General features: G+C 45.2%; 1 long non-coding RNA gene across 1 annotated transcript in view; it reads right to left on the bottom strand.

The window, feature by feature from the left end:
- The window catches only part of LOC138297263 (uncharacterized), a 62,551-nt gene that overhangs the window by 14,082 nt on the left and 22,692 nt on the right, over positions 1–25,777 (bottom strand). The window contains exons 2-3 of the long non-coding RNA XR_011203983.1: positions 23,901–23,969; positions 6,365–6,454 (exon numbers count right to left, since the gene is read on the bottom strand). This is a non-coding gene — a long non-coding RNA (uncharacterized lncRNA). The remainder of the gene's footprint in view (positions 1–6,364; positions 6,455–23,900; positions 23,970–25,777) is intronic.

Below are 25,777 nucleotides of genomic sequence, written 5' to 3'. Positions count from 1 at the left end.
TGTTGGAATACATGTTGCTGGCAATACCTTGGCTGATGAAGCAGCCAAATCAGCAGTAGCCACAGCTTCTCTTGCTGCAGTAACTCGTTCTAGAACAAAATTGGATGACGAAACACTGTTTGCTGTGAAAGCTTCGGCTGACAGCAAGCCCCTGCCAAAGGTATATCCTGCCAAATATTCCTAACACATATCATGCCTCAATACTGGCCTAGTAGTAATACCAGGGGTGGGTAATCGTGTAATTCCCAACAAAGATCAAAGGCCAGAGTTGATCAAAGCAGCGCATGAGGGAGTTGCCTTTGCCCAAGCTGGTGTGGCAGCTTCAACATCATTGCTACAAGCACGCTACAGGTGGCCAGGTGTAAACAACAGACTAAGCAGTAGTCTAGTTTGCGCCACTGTCTTGCAGAACAAACAACAGTTCTGTGATGACAACGCATCTACCAGTGCAGCCTTCTTGGGAATAAGGGATGTACCAATAACATCTACTGGCTGGATTCCTAAAGATGGGGATCTAGTGCGTGAAACGATTGCTGTGAAAAAGGAGTTTGGTCCTTCCTATCGTGCACTGGTTCCAGTCCTGGGAATACACAGTACCAGAACTGTCATTCTACCACCTCTGCCTGGTTCTAAAGAAATTCACTTTGTCTCCATTCACAATGTCAAGCTACACCATATGGCCGATCCTGCACAGCAGACCTAGAGGACTCCTGGGTAGTACCCGAATCCCTCTCACTACAGACCAGGATGTTCCTCTTCAGGTTTTAAGCAGCAACGCTGACACCTCTCCAAGCGTGGGGAGGGTAAGACATGATCTCTCATTAATTCCATTCACTTCTTTTGCAACAAGTAACGTCCTCAATGTTGAGCAATTTTACTCAAATTCTACACAAACGGATGGCATAGTCTACTATGAACCACCGTGAGAAACATCTGCCAGCTCTCCTCTTCCAAACACAGCTCCAGTTTTTGCACAAACTGCTTCTGGATATTTTGCTGACCTCAATGACACTTTCACTGATTGATCTGCATCTTCTGTAACTGAACTATCAAGAGCACGTAAGATGATAAATTGGCTCAAATTTAACTATTTTTATCTGCCATGGAACTTTCTGTGGTTTTTATGAACTGTATTTGCTTTCCTCCTTTGGATTGGGTTTGTCATTGTTTACTTTTTACTGAAACATGGTCATTACCTTCCTTAATGCTCCCCAATTGAACTGGTGGAAGAGGTCCTAAAACCAAATTTTTTCTCTCACAAAATTCGCAGAGATTTGCCCCTAGTGAACATTTCTGCTATACCAATTACTGATGGGATTGTTTGGGATAAAGTATCATTTGATATATATGACCCGACGGAAGTCATCCAAATTCTGTATGTATTTGAACTTTCCACGAACGATGTAATAACACCAGAAGTTGTTTCTGATGATTGGGCTGTAAAAACAGTTGATTCTATGATGTCTGATTTGCAATATTTCACTGTATTTGAACTTGAGGATGTCTATCAATCCAGAGAAAAGTACAGAAATATGTCCTGTTATAATTATTATGGGCATAGTTTCATTCACAGCGCAATTACCAGAAACACTATTTTTAATTATACGCAATGGGAACACTGTCCGACTCCACCATTGGGAAGTTCCAAAACGTACTGTGAAAAGTTTGCAAATTTTTCTGGGCACAATGTTAAAAATGTTGATTTGTATTATTTTAAATTGCCAGTGATGGAAAGCCAACTCATTTTATTTACTGATACAAAATTGATTTCTTCTGATTCATTTGTTTCCAGGTTGGCTATAGAAGGCTATGAATATTGGTTGAAGTCAATAGACTTAAAGAGTTCGTGGGAACAAGAAATTGGCAAATAAGGGGAAAGGAAGCTTTATTTAGAGCATGTCTGATAACCGTTCAAATGATATTTTTAAAGGAAACGGTACAACAGACGAATTGTATAGGCTGAGCAAAGATTAAGGATTTGAATGCGCTCAGTATCCCTGTTCCTACCACATTTTATAAATGGAAAAAATACATAAATGCAACTGAAGATCAGCTCGATGAGTGGGTCCAAAATGGAACATTTGACACATCAATTTCACATCCTGGTGGGTGGTTATTGTGGCCAGTAGACACCAATGGGTGCCATACACGTTTTGTAAACTCCGCACAGGGTTTTAGAACAAATAGGCCAGTCTCCTGTCTAATGATACAGATTTGCAGGATTTCCTGTTAGGCCCCAGAGGACAATGCAGAAAGCACTTCTCATATGCAGTATATAATGAAAGTTGGAAACTTTCCCAACAAGAAGCTGCTGCCTGGTTAAGGCAAATAGATCAGGAGCATTTGCAGAAAGCATTAGCCATTATAGATAATGGGATTAATACCTTGTCTGACTGGATATACACTTTAAATAACGTTGTCTCTTCTGCAATAGACATAGTAGAACGCAACATGTCATTTTTACAACATAGACAGAGCCAGCTAAGGTCCATTATGCAGTTAGGTTGGACACTGCAAACATTGAAAGCAGGTTGCATTCCCTGGCAACACATTAGCTCAAAGGACATATTTTAAACATTTTATTTAATGTGACAACAACAAATAATGGCTAAGAAGGAAGCGACTTATGTCAATGCTAAACATAGAGTAATTAGAAAAGTTGCCTTGTACTGTGGCTGAAATACCATCTGCGGAATGGTTAATACACAGAGTTATTAATCTGCCTATTTCAACACTTGTATTCACATCCTGCCTGAAACACATTCCAGTAGGCAGATATGATAGGCTAAGAGATAGCTACACACATGAGGTGTGGGAGCTTCCCTTTTTGTACAAATGTTTCGATGGCATGAAAGAGGTCTTTCTTAGCAGTAGTGACTGTGAGACTTCTGTGAGCCATTCGAATGTTTGTAAGCAGCTGTCCTTGCACAGGGGTGTAATGCCTTGGAAGTGAACGTGGCTTGCTGCATGAGGGGAGTTCCAGTCTCCTTGATTTGACCTGTGTTCCAGGTGCTCTTGAATGGAAACTATGTGCTCCTTAACAGTGATAGTTGCTGTGGAATGCAAGCCAGAATAGCTTACATCGTTTCAGTCTAACAAGTTGTCACCTGTTGCAAGAATGTCCTTTTTCCCCCAACACAACAGAAGAGAGAAGCAGAGATTTGGCCTCACATTGCTACTTCAAATGTGAATTTTCACAAGTTGAGCAGACTCAAAGCTTTATTGTTTCAAAAACATGTGGTGCTTACATCTGTGAGCGAGACCTATGCGCTTCAAGTTGCAGGGTCATCTGCAGAGATGCAGTCCCTTTTAAATAGAAACTTTCTGAGGCACTTTGGCGATCTTGTGGGATGAATATTTCACACATGCAGTACTACTAGGATTGCGTACTTTTTTAAGGCTGTTGGTTCTGGTTTCATTTGCACCTTTTCCCTTATATTTGGCTTAATATCTTCACCCATACACTCGATATTTTCATGTATTTTCGTGGGATTTCCGATTACTTTGGCTATAATAGGTGGCTTTCTGCTGTTGTTATTTTTCTGCGCAATGGCTGTGCCTTCACAACAAGGAGGACAGAAAGCGCTTCCACCAACGCAACTGTGTTGTGAACACATGATACAGTGTTTCGGAGCACCACTTCTGGAAGAACTGGAGTGCGACTGGTCCCTTCCATTCAGACCGGTTTTGGATTGTGTGCAGCCCGTGTTTTGATGCCTTTGGTGCCTTTTCGAATGTGAACTGCAAATTTGCCTTTCCATGTGTCGCTTACTTTCATTGGCTGCTGATCTGTTGATGTTCTTGCTGAGTGCTCATTATCAGACATGCGTGTCGAGGGTGCATTTGCTGCGGGAAGCTGTCCATGAGTTGCCCTTCGTGGATCATGCAGCTCTTGACTCTACATTGGGCACAACACAGCTCGCTGCTGCTTTGGCTGGAGCTCAGGCTTTGAAACATGAGTGCTCCTTGGTTTTCCTTGGCAACAATTTGGCTATTTTACTACCTGCTGAAGTGGAACAATTCCTGGCTTCAATTTTCCTGGATAACATTGGCAATTTTTAAAGTGACATTAACTTTTGAATTTGGTTTCATTGGCACCACTTCTATTGTTTTAAACTGCCCTTTTACCACATTCTCAAGTGTCTTTTAACTTCTCATTATTGACATTCATGTACATATGTTTTTAAGCACAGGTTTTAATAGCTTTAATATTTTTATTTAGGCATTTAACCACCTTTAAATTGGCAGGGGAGGGTGTTTTATAGCTATTTTAGACATGTTTTTAGACATGTTATTTTAGCAACTAGGCCTCCTGTTGAGCACTTTAGCCTGGTTACATTTTATTCAGCATTGCTTTCTCTTTCTAGCACTAGCCACATTTGCAGTATTGTTTTATTTTTCTCTATCTAGTTGTTCTTTTGCCTAGGACAGCACTCCATTCTTATCAAGACATTCCTTTCATTTTGTGCTTTCCTCAAGGCTGCAGCCAGATAGCGTTGCCCGCAAAAGTGGTGCGCTGTGTCTCCAGCATTCACAGAAACATACACATCCTTACGTGGGGACATTTTCTCAGAACATCAGCTGTTATATTATAAAAACACTTCTCAATAAACCTTATTGAACTATACTCTGCCTCTGTTTGTCTTTGCCTGTGTGAGACTAATGTAACTGAGAGAAAAAAAGGATGAGATCTGATCACCCAAGATTCCTCAGAGGAGTCGTTTATGTTAAGTACCCGGCTAACACAATCATCCCTGCTCTTGGATGGAGATGAGGAACTGCTAGTTTGCCAAAGAACCCGCATTAGGCTGACAGGCGTCACATGGTGTGGGATTGGAGTCAATACCACACAATTCAGGTGATTCTGCCACCCAAATCCAATAGTCTCATTAGGAAAATGAGGACCTATGCGACATGACAGAGTAACCCCTTCCGCCAACTTTAAATCAGGCCCTTAGTGTGAAAGTTTGTAATTAGCCAAGCTGCAAAAAAATGCACAGTTAATTACTGGGATTCTAAATGTGCCATCATATGTGACTAACATCATCAGGCACAGGTTTTGTTATAGGAAGATCCTGGGCTGAGCACCTTGTGCCATGTATGTACATGATCCAGTGCCAACTAAATGACTGTAGGGATACAATATGAAAGCTAAACAGTAAATCATCTTGATAAACACTTCGGGAATCGAAAATGAGCAATAATTAGTAGGAAACCTGACCGGCCAATCATTTTAACTCCATTTCTTGCCAGGCACAGATTTTCCCTGTTGAACATTTCTGAAAGACAGAAATACTGGACATGAGCGAAAAATATTTTGACGTACTATTTAAAATCAGAGTGCCAAAAGGGACGTCACATGAGAGACAACACCACTTGATTACTTTATATCTCAATAGATCTCAGGACTACAATGATGTTACAATCAACTGGAATCTTTATTCACGACGGTTTTTTATATAACAGCACTGTCAGCTGATCTTTCACTGGGCAAGCAATCTTGTAGAGCCAAAGAAAGTCAGAAGTCAAAACTTTGTTATACAAATATAGTTTTGTTCTTTGACAAGCATTTTTGTATTTTTGTTCTTTATTGAGTCCATCTGTTTGAATCATATTAGAATTGGTTATCCAACAGTATTCATCATGAGCATGCATTGTATCAAAGTATTTGGCTACAGTGTAGGATATCTAATATTCTAAGGCTCTTTGTGCATTCAAGAATCCAATTGTAATCTACACCATAGCCAAACACTTTGACGAAATGCATAATAATAATAAAGAACCGTTGTAATTCTGTGCAGTTGGAAAGGTGATGAAATACAAGACGGTCTCAGATCAAGTCAAACAATTATGTCAACTAGAGTCCAAGCATAGTATTGGATGTGAATCTCTGGCTCCTAAGTGGCTTATTACAGCTGAAGGGCATTTTGAAAGAGAAGCTCGAGTATAATAAAATGTTAACGAATTGTACTTTTGAGAATAGATTATTAGTCACCTGCTGTGGGGAAACACACTATGTTATAGAACTAATTGAAAAGCATTTTAGTTAATTTCTGCATTTCATCCAGCTCTTAAAGACTACAGATTACGAGTGGTGTTAAAAGCCTACCAGAATTAAATTTAACTATAACAATCACGTAATGAAATGTGTTGTTTATTATGAAAGGAATTGAAAAACAAATAGAACCTTGCCCATCATAGACATTGTAAAAAACAAAATGTTGCTAATGATAAGCAATGATAATCACGATTAAGTTTAGCACTAATAACGGAGATGGAACTCAGCACTATATATAAGAGAAATAGAGAAATGACTAATGTTTCATTCAGAGAAAGACCTTGCTGCTCAAATTGGGTTCCTCACCTTGGTGTTGTTCAGTGGTGTATTAATTTGGGAAAATTAGATATTCACTCAATTTCCTCTGCGTGCATTCCTTCCTTGATAATGAAAGCACTGAAAAAAACAAAGGTTTAAGTTAATTATGGCAGCTTTTGTTATAACCCCTGATTGTGTGTTTTAAGAAACTCATAAATCCATGTAAAGCACCACAGCCAAAAAGTAGATATTTTTATAAATTAAAACCAAAAAAACACTGAAATTCGTAAGTTAAGGTTAGGTCCTCATACCATAACTTAGGCAACAGCCATGCAAACCACAACAGGCACAACTTATACTGTGTTTATGACCTCAACATATTTATATTAGTAGGCAACATCACTTAAAAACATAACCTCATTGCATAACAGTACCTATTCAACCCAATAAATAATACAACATTGACAGTTATCTCTTTCAAAGCTTTAATGGTAATATGATATGCAATCTCATTCACATCTGTTACTATAAGGATGTGGACAGCTTATTGATAGGCACATGGAGCCTCTGCCCTCACTTCCTATTGACTCATATTTTTCCAATCTCATTTTTTTAAATACAAAATTGCCATACTCTTCCTGCATCATGATCACTGTGACCCTTGCTCTATGCAATGGCCAGGAAGAGCCACAGCACTTTTTACAGTGACATGTGCTAGTGTGCATGTGCCTGCCGTCACAGGTTTTGACAGGCTTATCTCATTCCAGCTACTACCCCCTGTGACACAGGGCAGTCTTGCTATTTGAACAAAGCCTGGGCACTTAAGCGTACAGCCCTGTATTCCCAAGGCTGCATGTCAATCTGCGAGGATGCACACCAATCTTTCCAATCTCATCACAAAGCAGTGTGGTATCAGCAAAGCCTCATTGATCCCACCACCCCCTTGATGACCTGGGGAAGAGTGGTGTTCACACAAAACTGCAGGCCTGCTGTTTCATAGAGGGCGTATTTTGAGGAGTAATTTTTGTAATTGTAGTTATACAGTGCTTATTAATCGGGAAAAGGTGTTGAAATGCTTTGTAGAGTATGTTACCTGGTGTCATCTGTGACAGCAGGTCACATTCTGTAAACATATATACCGTGATACTTCACCTGGAGGCATGCGCATCCTATCTGATCAGCCACCTGCTAGTTGTGATTCAGTCCTGGTGACTTAAAGGGCCAGATAAGTTGGAGATGGCAGAAGGGCCTCACAAAGAAGGGTGAGGCTGGTGGTTACAGTCTGGGGAATTACATATTCCCATAGGATAAGCCACTGCACGCAGTGCACACTGCGTCTGCTGTCAGTGTCTCAGTGACCTACTGGCCCGCATCAGTGCCTAGGAGATTTTACACTTATGTATGCACTGCAGTCAGCACTGTACAGTCAAAGGCACAAGTTGGTTGGTTTCATATATGTGTGTGTGTTTATACATGTATACATTTTAATTTAAAAAAACAAAGTTTACAGGGACTTTGTAGTTAGGAACTAAAATTAACACAACCGCAGAAATTCACTTAAAACACACTGAGGTTTTAGCAATTATAGTTATGGTTATCTCAAGTAACTATAACTCGTGTCGTAAGGTAACTATAACTTGCGCCCCCCATCATGCACAGTTTTCTCATTGATAATGTTACCTCAAATATTGCAGTGATATTATCAATGACGTTATAAAAGATGTCATGAGTGCTGTAATATCAGAGGTAAATAGCATTGCATGGCAAAGAACAAGTTATAGTTACCTTAGGACGCAATTTCAGAACCCACCTATAACGGCTCTGCAACATTTATTTTCTTACGTGAATTTCTATGTTTTTTAAACTCTATTTTCTAACCATATTGACCCTCTAACCTTTGGGTTTTAAGTGAATGTCTATGTTTTTTTAATGTAAAGTCATTTTAATTACTTTACACTAATCCAGCCACTTTCGTGCACGGCCTTTGACCGTGTGCAGTGGAGGTTCACCGCAGGGCCTGTGGCCAGACCCTTCGGCCACCTCCTTATAACCACTCCACCTTGTGTCACACATGGTCTTCGGCCACGCATGGTGGGAGATAGCTGCAGGACCTGGCCCAATCCTGCACACTGCATCCAATCCCTTGTGACCACCCAACCGTGCACCATGCATGGCCTTCAGATGTGCGCACCAGGGGTTGGCCACGGGATCTAGCCTGTACCCAGGCCCCTTGGCCAACCCACTATAATCCCCCAATCCCAGGCCATGCATGGCCTTTGGCCATGTGCGGCAGGAGATCACCTCAGGGCCTGGCTGCACTGTGGGTGATAGCTGCAGGGCCTGGCCCAGTCTTGCACCTTTCGCCCAATACCTTGTAACTACCCAACTCTATGCCATGCACGGCCTTTAGATGTGCACAGCAGGGGTTGGCCACAGGATCTAACTTGTAGCCAGGCCCCTTGACCAACCCCTTATAATCACCAAACCCCATGCCATGCACAGCCTTTGGCCATGTGCAGCAGAAGATCTCCTCAGGCAGTCTACCCCATGGTACTCATTGAGTGCTTTTTTGTTTTGTGCAAATGTGATCATATTCCTGTGCATCAATAATGCATCTCCAAAATAGGTGTGAGATGTGTTCAGGTGGTCCTTTAAGTAAGCTTCCTATCTTTTTTGGAAAATGGGGAGGAACATGTTGCATATCACTAATGTATATGGGGCAGGGCCAAAAGGGTGGCGTTTCTAGGCCATATCACATACTTGTATTTTTAAAAAGTGATAACATGATATATGGTCTCAACAGCAGATTACGAGAAAGAACCCACTTGTCACAGTCACTACATAAGATATTGCACTAAAAAAATGCAAGGATGCAAACAATCCCCTCAAGGTTTACAGACAATATTTTGTGGTGGAAATGCAAAGAAAACACACTTGCTTTGTCTTGGCCATGAGCACGAAGTGAGGATGATTAGTACTTTACAGAAGTGGAGCTTCAATTTGGACACCTGCTTTGTTTATACCTGTAAGTGTTTTCTGTTGAGGTGTGTTTCTGTGAAATGAGCATCGTGCCACAATGAATCTTGGTCTGCATATTTATCTAATATAAATACGCAGGGCAGGATTCTTTTTTTTTTTTTACTAAATGTTGGGGACCACAGAGAAGCCTCAAGGTCCCGTGGTCCCTGCGTCTCCCCACCTCCTGTGGGAGCCCGCATTGTTCTTTCATGCAGGGAGCTGCTGAAAATGCAGATCCCTGCATGTGCCAGCAATAGTTTTATCTCTTTCCCTGCCTCCATGTCTGGGAGCAGGGAAAAAGATGAAAAATCTACTTCCAGCAAGCTGGAGCAGTTTCACAGCTCCTGCTTGCTGGAAGTGAAGTGTTTGCTTTTGCTTGGCTGGAGCTGTCACAGCTCCCGCTAAGCAAAAGCAAACAGCTACCTCCAGAAGGTGGGCACCTCAGGAGGTAGAAGGGTGCAGCCATGGAGGGTAGTGATCCCTAGGGTCATATATGACTCCAGAAGGTGGGGGCTGAATGGCCCATCTCCTTCTTTGTAAAAATATAATTGGCCCCGCGGAGGTGGTGATCACTAGGGTTAGGGGCTTCCACATGGCCTCCACAACAATTTTTGTCATTTCGCCCTGGAGAGGTGGAGGGCCTGTCCTTGTGGCCCAGGTGGGTCCACGAGCCCCACCAAATATTTATAAAATGTAGCCCCAGGGAGGTGGTAGTTCATAGGGTCTGGCGGAGGTCTACCTGACCCTCCATCAATTTTTAAAAAATAGCTCCGGGGAGGTGGTGGTCCCCAGGGCCTGGCTAGGTCCTCCAGGCCACCCTGCATAGTTTTAAAATGTAGCCCAAGGAAGGTGATGTGCCCCGAGGCTTTTGAGAGCCCCCTAGGAACGGGGCTACATACGCCCACCTCCTTCATCATAAAAATAACTATGTCCCTGGGAACTGGGCCACCCGGAAGCAAAATAAAAAGCAAGCCCCGGTGACCGCGCTTGCTTCTTTTTTTAAAATTTCATTGAATTTTTAAAAAATGCTTTTTTGCCCTGGCGGGTCGCAAGGGGACTCCTAGATCAAGGCTAGGGGTTTAACGTGCTGTCTTTACTTTGTTTTTTGCATTTTTTGTGACTCAGTTGGAGCCGATTGCCAAAATGGCTGTCAACACTTCCTGAAGTGCCCGCATTGTCCCCAAGAGGGCACAATGTATTGTTTTTTGTCAAAATCAGCTGAAAAACCACAGATAAACTTTGTAAAAGGACTGTGCAAGACCCAAGCAAGACTGAAAGAAACATAAGCTGAATCCAGACAGAGAAGGGCCTGAAAATGAAGGGGACTAAGACCAGTTACAGTTGGAGTGTCCGGTTGGGGCAGGAGCCACTACCCTCCCTTGTGGAGGGGCAAGACCAAATCGATGATGAAGACCAGGAGGCGGAGCACAGGAGCAGACCAAGAGTTTCAGAAGTGATGCAGTCAATGTCCCACATCGGAAGAAGAGTTGCAGTCCATTAGTGGTGTGGAAAAGCCACCAATAAACCTTTGCAAAGACAAGAGTTGCAGACCTGCTGAGGACCAGGAAGATCCAAGGGTACTCCTCCCAAGAGAGAGACTCCCAGGCAACCTTCATAAGTGAGGATAGCCAGAAGTTAAGGATGCAGCCTCCAGAGGCAACTCACAGGCAGCAGGCACAGGAGTCCCAGTGAGGCCCACTAAACACACCTGGAAAGGAGTCCCATGTCACTGTAGCAGCAGGCAGGAGACTACGCATTGTAGAGAAGAGTGCTGAAGGCTGGTGCTTCACAGAGCCTGAAGATCCCTTGGTAGAAGAGCCAACAATCCTTTGTAGCTACAAGAGACATGGAACACAGGGATACTGTTCTGCAAGGAGAGGCAAAGACTCACCACTTCCAACGTTGGATAGCTGGTAGAGGGGACCGAGGGGACCACTCAAGACCACCACCTGAATTGCAGGATCCAAACACAGTTGCAGGAAAGATGATCCATGCGGCTGGTCATTGTTGCAGTTAGTGCCTTTGGATGCAGGGGAGTGACTCCTTCACTCCAAGGGATATTCCTTCTTGCTTCTTGGTGCAGACTAAAGACTTGCCACACTCAGAGGATGCACAGCTGGGGCAATGTCGCAGTTGCTGGAAGGAGCCAGAGAAACAACACTGCAGAGCAAAGTCATCACAGGAGCTGCAGATTGTAGGTTCTTGTGAAGTCCAGTTGCAGTTCCAGTGGCCAGAAGTTGAAGTAAACATTGCAGAGGAGTCCTGCTGGAATCTTGTATATCAAATCTGAGGAGCCACCCTAGAGGAAGTCCTAAATATCCCTAAAAGTGGGATTAGTCACCTAGCAGGGTGACCACTTAACAGGAGGGGGCTGTGACGTCACCTGCCTGACCTGGCCACTCAGATTCTCCCAGAGACCTCTACCCACCTTGGATTCAAGATGGCAGAAGCAGGTGGCCACCTGGATGAGCTCTGGGCACCACCTCTGGGGTGGTGATGGACAGGGGAGTAGTTACTCCCAGGTCTATATTCCACTGTATAGTTCATTCCCTGTAGGTTTATGGACCACCTCAGAAGTTTGGGATTTTCACCTCATTTGTTTTAACCATAGAAGGGGCTTGTGGTCTGTTTGAACAAGGAAGTGAGTGCCATTCAAGTATGGCCTCAGCTTCCTCAAAGGCCAAACCACAGCAAAGCCCTCCCTTTCTATGGCTGACCAACGCTTTTCCCTGGGGGTCAACCTCCAGTTGTGATAGTATAGCCCCAAACCCTACCTCAGAAGAATCTGTCTGTGCTATGAATTGTTTGGAGTAGTCAAGACTTCTCAAGATAGGAGCAGAGCACACGGCCCGTTTGAGATCCTCAAAAGCTTTTTGGCAGCTGGCTGTCCATAAAACCTTCCTGGGCATCTTTTCGAGGGGCTATAATGGAGCCATTGTTCTTAATGAACCTTCTGTAATACCCAGTGAGGCCTAAAAAGGGTATGACCTGGGAGTGGGCAGTAGGGGGCGTCCAATCTAAAATAGTTTGGATTTTCTCCTGTAGTGGTTGAATCTGGCCTCCATCTACCAGGTGGCCCAGATATACCACCTTCTCCTGCCCTATACCACCTTCTCCTGCCCTATCTGGCACTTAAAGGCCTTGATAGTGAGGCCTGCCTTTTGGAGGGCCTCCAAAACATTCCACAGGTTGACCAGGTGATCCTCCCAGGTGAAGCTAAAGACAGCGACATCATCCAGATGTGCTGCACTGAAGTCTTCCAATCCTTGAAGAACTGAATTTACCCGCCTTTGGAATGTGGCAGGTGTATTTTTCAACCCAAAGGGCATCACAGTGAGGTGATAGTGTCCATCAATGGTGGAAAATGCTGTTTTAGGCTTAGCATCTTCTGATAACTTGATCTGCCAGTAGCCAGCAGTCAGCTCAAAAGTGCTGAGATACTTGCCAGTGTATCTACACGCTCATCTGTCCAAGGGATAGGATGAGCCTCTGTTTTGGTAACAGTATTGAGACCTCTGTAGCCTTGTCAAGATCTAATTTCCCTTTTTCCATTCTGGGAGTGGGGTGTTGGGACAAGAACTACAGGACTAGCCCAAGGGCTGTATGACTCCTGGGTCTAGAGCCTTCTGAACTTTAGACTTGATGCAGTCTCTGACATTGTCAGGTTGCCTGTACATTTTCAATGGTGTGATCACACCATATGGTTTGACCAAGTGTCAGAGAGAAAAGTTCTGAGAACTGTCCTAGGAGGTTCCTGCAGTCCTCTTTTTGGGACTCAAAGAGGCAGTCAGCAAGCACTACCCCATCAACCTAGCCATCAGCTGCAGAGTGGGAGAAGAGGTGAGGGAGAGTCGTCAATCTCCTCTTCCTGCCCCTCATCAGTTGCCATGAGCAGAGTCATATCAGACCTGTCATGAGAGAGTTTAAGGTGATCCACATGAATGGCCCTGAGGGGGCTTCTGGGAGTGCCAAGGTCTACCAAGTAGGTAACCTCACCTTTTATCTCCACAATAGTGTGGGGACCACTCCTCTTTTCCTGAAGTGCCCTGGGAGCCACAGGCTCCAGGCCCCACACTTTCTGTCCTAGCTGGTACACAGTCAGTACAGTCTTCTGGTCATGCCATTGTTTCTACAACTCATGGATGGCCTGAAGACTTTTAGTGGCCCTCTTCATATACTCAGCCATCCTGGATCTGAGGCCAAGCACATAGTCCACAATGTCTTGTTTGGGAGGGCTTGAGAGGTTTTTCCCAGCCTTCTTTAACAACACCAAGGGGACCCCTAACAGGGTGCACAAACCGAAGATCAAATGGGCTGTAACACACACCCTTCTGAGAGACCTCCCTATAAGCGAAGAGGAGGCATGGTAATAGGACATCCCATCTCCTCCTGAGTATTTCAGAGAGACCCATGAACAAACCTTTGAGAGATTTATTAAACCTCTCAACTAAGCTATTTGTTTGGGGTGGTAAGGAGTGGTGAACTTGTAAGTCACACCACATTCTTTCCACGTGGCTTTTAGGTAAGCAGACAGGAATTTGCACCCCTGTCTGATAACACCTCTTTAGGAAAACGCACTCTTGAAAAATTACCAAGAAGGGCTTTAACCACTGCAGGAGCTGTAGTGGATCAAAGAGGAATGGCTTCTGGGTACCTCGTAGCATGGTCCACTACTACCAGTATGAACCTATATCCAGCAGCTGTTGGAGGGTCCAGGGGGCCAACAATGTCCACCCCAACCTTCTCAGAGGTAACCCAAATCACAGGATGTGGAATTAAGGGGGCCTTTGGAGTGCCACCTGTCTTTCCACTGGCTTTGAAGGTGGCACAGGCATGTGGTGTCTTCAGACATGTGGTCTGGGAGGCTGGCTCTCCATGTAATGTGCAAAGCTAGGCGCACTGTGCAGGCAGTGCAGGCATCCACATGTTGGTTTCCAGGGGTAAAAACTAGATCACTAATGCTCTAATTTTTAAGGTAGCTTGGTCAATCAGTTAAGCTAATCATGGAGAAGTGCAAAGCATTTGTTGTATTCACAGTATCAATTTTACAACTCGCACACTCAAAGGAACAATTCGAGACCAATTTACAAAAATACTTCAGATTTTTATATACATTTCAAGACCAAGATTATCAAAATTGGTTAAGTACTTTTTAAGATATCAATTTTTAAAGTTTTAACAAATGCAGTCTTTCTGTGTGTAATTATGCACCAAAGGAATGAATAAGCAGCCACTTTTCAAAATGCATTTAAATCACACAGTTGCTTTACCAAGTTCTACTTTTGCAGGTTGGCCGGAGTTGTCAGTGGGCATGATGTGCCAGCTAGAGAAGTTCAGGCAGCTCCCGGTTCCAGCGGGAGCAATGGTGGAAAGTCTCTTGGAGCTTGTACAGGGCCACTGAGGAGGACCACTTGTAAAAGGTCTGTTGTTGCAAATCCAAGTAGGTGTCTTGGGGCCCCCTTGTGGTGTTGAGGTCGCAAGGGGTGAAGGATCCTCAGGGCACAGCTGGTTTCTCGTTGCAGGGCTCTGGGCAGCCAGTTGCAGGGCAAGTTGCTGATCCAAGGGGTGTGCGCAAAGTGGTGAAAAAGGTCCAGTGGTAAGTCGCTTTCAGGGTCATTTGCAGGACAATGGGGGCACTCTGACAGAAGGTCCAGGGTGTTCCTGAAGTCCCTTGACTGGGGATTCCTCCTGGTCTGGTTTGCAGGGTTTGTCCTCCTGGTTGTTGGTGTGTCGTCGGGTATGTCTGTGACTTCCGGTTCAGGAGTTGTTGGCCACTCAATGAAGTGACCCTCACTGTCTTGTTGGTTCTTGCTTTGTTGCAGAGTGGTATCTCCAACTCTGGAGGGAGATCTCAGGCTATTGGCAAAGCCTGGAGGTCCTCTGAGTTTCTCAGGCTCAGGCCAGTGGTTAACTCTTCCTCAGCGGTGATTGTCGGGTCCCAAGTGCAGCAGGCAGGGTTTGGTGCTTCCTCTCGTGCAGCAGGTCCACAGTTTTTGTGCTTTGGTTCTTCTTGGTGCTGTCTTTTCTTTGTCCTTTTTAATCTATCTTCTTGGTCTAGGGATGCCCACTAATTACTGAATTTAGTTGGTGTTTTAGGGGGAACCAGGTAGTATCCAAGGGACACTTACCTTTGGGTGGCTACAACCATTATAGTGACTACTTCCTGTGAGAAGAGTCACTTCCCTATCTCTGATTGGTCATTTTCCCTCCATCCAAGATGGAGGAAAGTGAATTGGAAGGTCCACCATGCAAGTAACACCTTAGGGATAGTGCATGCCAGGTGTGGCCACTCCTCCTAGCCTTTGTCTGGTTTCCAGCCTTTGCTCCTGCCAAAAGTGAGGGTTTGCAAGGGGGAAGCCATCTGCTGCTAGGAGCAGGCCTGAGGGGTCGAGTTTCAAGTGCGATAAGCCCTTTGAAGCTCATTGCTAGAGCAGTGCACATTCCTGAGGGAGTGGGTGTTAGCTCCTCTACCCAGGAAAGACATTGTCTTACAATCCAGAGAGACAGGGCTCTTCCCCAAGGTTTGTATATTGTCTATCTGGAGGTGGCAGGCTGGAGAGAGCAAGTCAGCAACCATGCCATAATAGTTAGCTTTTGCAGGGGGCACCTCTAAGGGGACCTCTGGGTAAATTTTATAATAAATCCAGTACAGGTACCAGTTTGGATTTAGCATTCTGAGTTGTTTGATACCAAACAACCCATGGATCAGAGTGGCCATCATGTAGTTGGGAAACTCATGTTGACCAGTGTACAGCACATGCAATAACAATGGCTGCCCTATTCACTCCCTGTGTCCCAGGTTTGGCAAGGACACTGTGGGGGCATACTGCTCATGCAGCTATGCCCTCACATAAAATATGGTGCACCCTGCCTTACAGATGGAAGGCCTGCCAGTGGGGTGTCTTACTCATATTATATGCAGTGTATGGTGGACAGGCACACAGGTTGTGCGCCATATCGAGTTTGGGTTTTTAGGACACTACACTGGCAGTGCTGAGTGCATCTGGATGCATGGTCCTAGAGGGTGGCACAATCAGTGCTTCTGCCCTCAGGTTCCTACTCTTAGTCCCCTATGCCCTGGGTACCTAAGTACCTTTTACTAGGGAATTATACTGGCAGCTAAAGGTGTATCCAATTACCTTTGCCATGTTTTGGAGACAGAACACTGGCACTGGGAACCTGGTTAGCAGGATCCCAGTGCACTCTAGTTCAAGTTGCATTCAGAAGCCAGGCAAAAAGTGGCGGGGTGGTACTGCAACAAATTGCCAGTTTCCCACACATGGGGCCAGTGAAAGTGTGGAAAAAACCTATTCCAAGTTTTGCTTTGCCCCAAGTGACCTGCCAGGGGAATATCATGTGCCAAGGTCAGCAGAAACTCTCTATATTTCAGAGGGGCCACTAACCTCCTGGTGGCACCATGTTTGGTATCCCTTGCTTCTGAATATGAGAGACTATCTTCCCAGTATACCTTATGGGTGCCACTGATATACCCTGCCTCTTGAGCTACAGCTTGCTGCCTCAAGCGCTCCAGTGTAGGTCGAATCTGTTTCTCCCTACTGAACTCCTCCCATTGTGGCCCCCCCCTGCACCTAAGAGCTCAGCTGTGTCAACTTGCAGCTCCTCTGGTGTAGGTTCTACCCAGGGAGTGGATTCTTCTCCCTCAGGAGTTGAATCCTCACTGAAGGCTGGAGGGTAGCCTTTTGCCCTTCCTGCTCTTTGTTTTAGGAATTTTCTAGGCCATTGTTCCAGGCTCCAACGCTCCCTGCTCCTTTTGCTTCTTTTTACCTGTGCTCTTGTTAGGGCAAAGATATGCCCTGGGATGCCCAGCATTGCTGCATGGGCCTCCATCTCCACTTCAACCCAAGCTGAAGTCTCCAAATCATTCCCTAGTAGACTTTCTACAGGTAGGTCTGAGGAAACCACAACTTTTTTTTGACCAGTAAACCCTCCCCCCACAGCTAAAATCAATAGCTGCGATGGGGGTGGCACAAAGTAGTATTATGAGCATCAGTCATTTGGTATATGTGACCAAGTAGGTGTTGCTCAGGGGCCACCAGTGTTTCAGTCACCATACTGACACTGGCACATGTGTCCCTGTAAGCCTCAGCCTCAAAACCATTTATTAGAGGATGCTGCCTGTACTTGTCCATGTTAAGGTGACAGGCAGCAAGGGTGGCAAAGTCAATGCCCCCATCAGAGACCAGTACACCCTCAGTAGTCACTCTGACCAGCCCAGACCCCACTACAGTTCCTAAGGTGAGTCCAGCTACATGCTTGGACTGACTACTGTTAGTAGTCCCACCACTACTGCTCTTGATAGGGACATCAGGAGTAGTAGAAGCAGAGTTAGTAGTAGTAGTAGAAGGGTTGGTGCCTTTCTTAGGACAGGAGCTTTCCCCTGCCCTATGGCCTTTGGTTTTTACAAACAGCACCAAAGTTTTTTAAAGTTGAAAGATGAGGAGGAGGATTTGGTCCCACCCTCAGAGGGCTTTTATGGGCTTGATGAGGACTCTTTGTGCTAAACTTTGTCCCCGCCCTTGTCTTTAGACTTTCCTGCTTCCTTCTTTTTGTGGTCACCACCTGTGTGAGTCTTACTACTCACCCTGGTGCGGACCCATTTGTCTGCCAGATCAGAGTCCACCAGGTACTGATACAGCTGATCAGTTACATAATTATTCAAAATGTGCTCTCTAAGAATTAGGGTATACAAGCCCTGGTAGTCAGTATTTTTGCTTCCATGCAACCAGCCCTCCAGAGCCTTCACAGAGCAGTCCAGAAAATCAACCCAATCTTGGGAGGACTCTTTCCTGGTCTCTCTGAACTTTATTCTATAGTGTTCAGTAGTCAGACCAAACCCATCTAACAGTGCTGATTTCAAAACTGTGTAAATGTCTGCATCCTCTTCTCTGACAGTGAGGAGTCTGTCTCTACCTTTGTCAGAGAAGGAAAGCCACAATGTAGCTGCCCACTGACTCTGATGTACCCCCTGTACCTTACATGCACTTTCTAGAGCAGTGAACCACTGATAGATGTCAGCACCCACCTTGTAAGGAGGGACTGCCTTGTTCAGGTTCGTAGAGTCAAAAGAGCCCTCCCTTACCCTGTTGTCCCTAAAACTGAAACTGCTGCCACCATGCATTGTTAAGCCCATAACCTGCCTCTCTCTTTCCACTGCCAAAGTCCCCCTATCTAGGGCCAGCTATTGCTGCTGCAGCCTCAACTTGGCCTCCTCCGGTCTCAGTTGCCTAAGCTCCCTGTCTGGGGAGTCCTCACCTGAAGTTGAGCAGTGGGTCCCCTACTTAGGAGACATGAGAAGGTGCAGAGGAGGATCTATTCCTATTTATGGAAACCCTCTCAATCAGCAAAAGGTAGGCCTACTTGTATGACCCCCCCTTTCCACCACCAGTAGTGCTTCTAACAGGGCTGTGAGTATTTCCATGTTCTCTCTGATCTTCCCTGGGTACTTCCTGACCCACCTCAGTGTCTAATTCTACTTTCTCTAGCATCGGGGGATAGGATTGCACTTTCTTGTCCTCCTCCTGGCTACCATCATGGTCCTGGTCATCCTGGAGAAGCAGGCCTAGGGTAGACTCATAGGGATTTCTTCCTGTCTTCAGTTTTCTCTCAGCATACATCTCTCTTAACTCTTGGAAAGTTAAACACTCATATTGAGAGTTCAGGGCCTGAGAGGTAAGCTCTACTGAAGATATGATGTCCAGATAGAGTGGAGTATGAGTCGCTAATTACTCTAACTCTAGTCTCTAACTCTAGTCTCTCAGCTAATTTTGGAGCAAGGCTATGCCAGCCCCTAGCTTACCCAAACATTGGGACACTAGATTCCTAACACTTCAGTGAATAATGTACCTACAGAGTAAATGGTCTTTCCTGTGGCAAGTACTCAGTGGCAGAGTGGTAAGGCAATTGCAAGTGCTTATCCCACCGCTGCACCACCAATGTAGGAAGCTGACCTGGTGTGTAGTGAGCGCCTATGGTGCTATCACCTTATACCAAGTCCAAGTATCCCCTATTAGTAAGGTGTAGTCAGTGTCTAGGAAGCCAGGCTTTCTAGAGGTGGCTGTGGATGGGCACCCACGTCTTATTTAGCTTATGCTATACCACTGTAGTCACAGAGTACTCACACACATGAAAGAACCACAGAGTGTTACAAAAATAAAGGTTCTTTATTTTAGTGACACAAATGCTAAAATAGTCTACTAGCAGGGGAGTAAACACGTTATTATATACACCTGAGGAATCAGGAATGGGCATAGAATGCAATAGAAAACATTAAAATTAAAGTAAATAATAGAGACCATAGGAGAGACCAAACCATTCACTAAATAAATGGAATGCAAAAGTCCAATCCCTACCCAGGTAAGTGAAATCTGTAGAGGGGAGCTGGAGGAACTAGGAACCCCAAAAGGTAAATACCAGAGTGCCCCCCAGCAACCAAGAGAGAAGAGGTAAGTACCTGTTTTTTTTCCAAAACCAAAGAGAAACGTTGTAAAAGGACTGTGCAAGAGCCAAGCAAGAGTGAAAAAAACCAAAAGATGGATCTAGACAGAAGAGGACCTGCAAATAAAGGGGACCAAGTCCAGTTCCAGTTGGAGTGTCCGTTTGGGGCTGGAGGCACTACCCACTCTTCTGGAGGGGCAGGACCAGGTCGACGGAGGAGACCAGGAGTCGGCTATGGAGCACAGGAGCAGAGGAAGAGTTCCAGAAGTCATGCAGTCAATGTCCCACGTCAGAAGAAAAGTTGCAGTCTGTTAGTGGTTAGTGGAAAAACCTCCAACAAAAGCAAGAGTAACAGAAGAAGAGCTGCAGAGCTTCATGGGAGCAGGAAAGTCTGAGGGGATTCCATCCAAGGAGGGTAGCCCTAGGCAACTTTCAGGAGTGAGGAGAGCCAAAAGTCGCAGATGCAGCCTCCCACAGGCAACTCACAGGCAGCAGGCACAGGGGTCGAAGTGAGATCCACTCAGTACACCTGGAAAGGAGTCCCACATTGTTGGAGCAGCAGGCAGGATACTATGGGTTGCAGGGAAGAGTGCTGGAGGCCAGTGCTACATGAAGCCTGAAGATCCCTTGGAAGAAGAGTCAACAAGCCTTGGTAGCTGCAGTGCACGAGGGTACTGACCTGCAAGGAGAAGCAAAGACTCACCACCTCCAAAGTTGGACAGCTGGTAGAGGGGACCTAGGGGACCACTCAAGACCACCACCTGTGTTTCATGATCCACACAGAGTTGAAGAAGAGAGGATCCACAAGGCTGGTTGTCATTGCAATAGGTGCCTGCAGATGCAGGGGAGTGACTCCATCACTCCAAGGGAGTTTCCCTCTTGCGTCTTGGTGTAGACTGAAGACTTGCAAAAAGGGTGCATGCAACTTTTCACGTAGGCACATTTTGCATGGGCTCCCATGGGTGGCATAATACACGCTGCAGCCCATGGGGAACACTTGGTGCATCAATGCCCTGGGTACCAAAGTACCATATACTAAGGACTTACATAGGGGCACTAATATGCCAATTGTGGGGTGGACAAAGTCAAGAACAGCCAAATTTAGAGGGAGAGCGCACGGTCCTGGTTAGTAGGATCCCAGTGAAGACAGTCAAAAACACACTGACAGCAGGCAAAAAGTAGGGGTAACCATGCCAAAAAGAAGGTACTTTCCTACACCTGTCTCTAGCCTAAAGTAAGGGTAGACTACTCAATAGCTTTGTTGGGCTTCCTTGCTTACAGCGATAGAACATGGATGATGACCCACTACTGCAGGGGCATTTGTCAGTTCTACACCTCTCTTAACTCAGTTGGATCCCTCTGTCTATAGTCTTCCTGGACACTGCGCTGACCCCTGGGGACTCCAACTGTGCAGCATCTAAACTTTACTTTTTTACAAATGCATCCAAGTCAGCAAACAGTGCTACCATGGCCAACAAAGTAATGTGGCCCATTCCACCCCTTGGGTCTGACCTCAACGCAGAGAAAACTCTGCCCACAAGGACAAGAAACAACAGAGGCCACTGCAGCTGTCAGTATCAACACCCGGGCCCCAGGCCATCGAGGAGTCTCTGACCTCTGTGGTTTCTGAGAGTGGGGGGCAGGAGCCCCAAATACTTTGGACCCTTTTTCCACTCTACCTCCCACCAGTTTGGGGGGGTATCCTGACACTAGCCACCTAGCCTATGGCTGTACACTGAGGCTGAACAGAAGACAAGAATGGGCTCTCCCTCACCCTGATCCTCCTTCTGGGGTCCTGTACCCTCTGCTTTGGATCGGCACCCCTAGAAAACTAATTTGTTAGGGTGTTTGTGGCAGCCGCCCCACTAATTTCCCCTGACACCAGTGACAAATAATTCCCCAGAAGGCAGTCTATGAGCATTTGGAGACTAACTATGATCCTTCTCTGGGTCACCTCCCCTTCCCACTTAAAGGGTACTAGGGCCATAGGATGAAAGTAGTCCTGCCCATGGGCTTGTGTCACCTTACATACCTGGCTGGTGTACTGCACTGGGGAAACTAGTCTTTCCACCATCATGGGATTGCTAGCCCCGGTGTCCCTCAGAGCAGTGACTGGGACCCCATTCACTGTCACCTGGCAGAAGTGACAAATCTCATGGATCACCAGGTCACTCACTGAGTCCACCTCCCAACTAAAGAAGGATGGGTGGGTGGTTTCGTTGGAGGGACAGAGTCCCCGTGCCTGTGTCCTAGCTGAGAACAATCAAAGCAGTGGAGTTGGAAATGGGGTGCCCTGGGCCACCACCTACCAGAACTTCTCTCCTTCTTCTCAGGACGGACATTGGAATCCTTTCCTTTCCCCTTGCCCATGGACTTGCATTGGTCTCCCTTGACCTCCCCCTCACTCTGCTGGTCGAACCTGGACCACACATTTTGGGGTCACTCTCAGTTACCTTCTTTTGGACCCGGGTGCTAACCCAGCGGTCCGCCTCTTTGGCAAGCTCTCTGAGGTCTGTGAGCTTGCTGTCAACAATGTGTTGGTGCAAATCTGGAAAACAAAGACAGAACTGGTACTCTGTTGCAAACAAATTGCACAAACCCTGAGAATCCTTTGCTCACTGCCCCTCACAAAAGAATCCACACAATCCACCCAGACCTAGAGGGAAATCTTTTGAATATCCTGAATCTCTTCCTATCATTCCCTGGGGTCAAAGTAGACTTCCTGATTAGGGCCTCCTTCATGGGGGGATACCTCATCTTGCCACTCCCTACTAGGAACAATATAGCGGCCCTCCTCTCCCTAGGTATATGTATCCACAAGCCAGCTTATCAATCTGCTTCAGGGACCTTCTGCAGCTTCAGAGCAATTTTATAGATCACAAACCATCTGTTCATGTTGTCTCCCACCACAAAATCAGGCACCAGACCCTTGGGTATGTGGACCCTTCTGTCAGAGGTCACAGAAGAATTGCTGCCACCATCACTGCTGGACTCCAACTGTCTGGCCTTGATGCCTAGCTCTCTTATGCTCAACTCCTGAGCCAACATCGACTTTTTCTCTTCAATAGCCAACCTCTTTTGTCTCTCCTCCATCTCCATGGCAAGCCTTTTCTCCTCTATGCCCCGTTTCCTCTTTTTTACCTTCTCCTCTATGGCCAGTTTCCTTTGTTTTTCCTCAAATTTGCAATTGTCAGCTCCAATCTTAACTTTCTTTCCTCCTTCCTGTCCTCAAGCTCCTCTGGAGACAGGCCTTTGGATGCCACACTGCTCCCTGCCGTGGAAGGAGGCCCTCATTCCTGGGAGTGAGTTGCTTACCTACCCAATAGACAACAGCCCAAGGCCTCCTCTCTGACCCTAGTCTAGGTCCTCCTCCACATCCTTAGTCTTCATGTGCTGCAGTCTAGGCTTCTGAATGGGCTGTAACGTGGATATTGGAGCCCTGGATGCTCCAGCGCAGGTGGGGCTGATGGAAAAGTGCTCCGGGGGCACTTCGGAGAGCGTCACGCTGCTGCAGCGCGACGTAGAAAGGAAACAGGAAGTCGCGTGCAGAGGTCCGAGGAGGAGGGCGGGGAAAAAGAGGACGCGGACGAACAGAAAAAGAGAGACGACTGCCCAGAGGCGACAGGAAGAACAAGGATGGTGAGAGAAAACAGAGAGGAGACTGAGGAAAGCCGAACACCTGCAGAATCGAGTAAGGGAGGCAGCAGCCGAATTCACCTTTGGAACCCGACAACCTGCCACGTCCCTGGAGTGATGTAGCAAGAGCAGGTACGTGCCCGTATACGGGCTACAAGCACTTTTTGGGATTATCCAGGTGGGACGGGAGAAGAGCCAAATGAAGACAAGAAGGCAGGGAGAAAGTACAATATTAACTTTAGTGAAAGGCAAGGGAAATATCTCTAATACCTCGCATGTGAATCGAAACGTGCAAGTTTAAACACTACTTCTTGAACCTTTGTTTTTTTGTTGTTGTTTATATGCACACACAACAATTCACTGGGGAAGAATCACCCATAGAAAGAACGGAGATATCACAGAGGGGGCACATTTATTTCACTTCCCCCTCACGCACCCTAATCCTACCAGATGTATACAAATGATAACAACTTACCTCCTGTTTTTATATCCTGTATTTTCCCCTCATGCTCCAGAGTGACATCCCAAGGATCCCGAAGAATACCTAGAAGAAAATAAATTAGAGACCGTTAAAAGTGAAAGACAAGGGACAAGAGACAGTACACAAGAGAAGAAAGAATAAGAGAACTAAGAAAAAAAGAAAAACGAGAAAAACAGAAGAGAGAGACTAGTAAAGCAGAGATACAAAGAAAACATTTTTTAACTCCTTAACCGAGTACAAGAAGGACGGTAATCTAGAATTAAAACTAATAAAGAAAAGTACCATAATATATACTGCAATCCACGTTCCTTACTGTATGAAACCTTGCAAATGGACTGAATTAGAGAAAGGGGAGGTTTTAAACAGACTAGCCCACTACATAGGCTCTCAGTGACTTTTGCAATTCTACCTTCTTGAACACAGCAGGGAGTCCAAAATACTTACAGAACTCTTTGAGCTTGGCCACAATATAATCCTTAAATTTGGCCAGTTTAAATTCCATTATTGCAGGTGCAGATGCAGAACCTCCAACCAGAGACATGCTTTAGAATATAAAGCAAACATGCCAATCAGGGAGAATTGAAAAGTCAAAAATGCCAATTGAAGAGAATAGGGAACAAATGGCAATAGGGATCAGAGACAATTGATTCAAATTTATCTAGGAATGAGTAGTAGTGTATGCCAAATTACTGTAAGGCACTGCACAAATACAATACCAATCATTTCCGCTGATCACCTAAGTTAGAAATTGAGTTTCTAGTTGGCAGAGGTATGCACCCTATCCAAGTAGGGACCACAATCCTAATCAGGGTTAGTCAGATACACACCATAATTAACCTGTGCTCACCCCATGGTAGCTTGGCACACAGCACTCAGGCTTAATTTAAGAGGCAATGTGTAATGTACCTGTGCAATACTTAATTACAGTAACATAGTGAAAGACACCACAAAAAGACTCCAGATCAGTTTAGAAAAATTGAGACCATTCCTCTAAGTGTAAAATGACCAAAACGAGACAAATCCAGTAACTAGAAGTCGAGATATTAATTTTGAAATATTACATGTGAAAACTGAGTTTAGGAGTCAGTAGAGGTCAAATGTTTACTTGGGGTCATGAGATAAAGGTGCAGATCTTAAGTTCAGTCCGACCGTGATGGAGGGTGGGCCAGCTACAGAACCCACACAGGGTCTGCTGAAACTATTTCACTAGATGTACAGAAAACAAACAATGTTCAGCTCTCATAAGCATTAGAACATTTTAAAGTAATTTAAGGTCAGCTAATTTGGGCAAGGGTAACCTTACAGATTAGTCAATTAAGGATTAAAATGTGCTGGGCTAAAGATATATAGGAAAAAAGGCAAAAAGCACAAAAAGGACAAAAATAATTTGGAAAAAGTAAATCTGGGACAACAGGTTACTAAGTAAAGTGGGAAAAAATTTAGTAAAAAGTGAAGGCGTCAGCATTTCAGAAGCTTGGTCAAGAGTCTTCTTCTTTGGGTCAAGGGAAAAATCTCTAAATCTCAGTAAACATTTTAAAGGGACTAGGGACTAGGGAAGAGAGGACTATATATACATGGGGTTCCATAAGTGGTGCTGAATGAAAAGGATTCTCTCTGCGGGGTCTGGAGTGGGACTCTGCTCTAAATCCAACTGGAGACAAGTATATTAAAGTTCATTATGAAAGATGATTTGTCAATCCATCTCTCCAAATGGCGCAGAAGTTGATAATGTCCAATAGAAATCAATCATGCAACATGGACTGCAACAACGTTGAAAGTTCTCATTAAGAACAGGTAGAAAATATTCCATATGGTCTCAACCATGCAAGTTGAAACAAATGTATATGTTACCAGTCCCAGAGTTCCAAATG

The sequence above is a fragment of the Pleurodeles waltl genome, chromosome 5, assembly GCF_031143425.1.
Source record: "Pleurodeles waltl isolate 20211129_DDA chromosome 5, aPleWal1.hap1.20221129, whole genome shotgun sequence".
In the NCBI taxonomy this organism is placed as follows: Eukaryota; Metazoa; Chordata; class Amphibia; order Caudata; family Salamandridae; genus Pleurodeles; species Pleurodeles waltl.
Note: the sequence above shows the minus strand (reverse complement) of the source record. Positions and strands in the feature narration are given on the sequence as shown.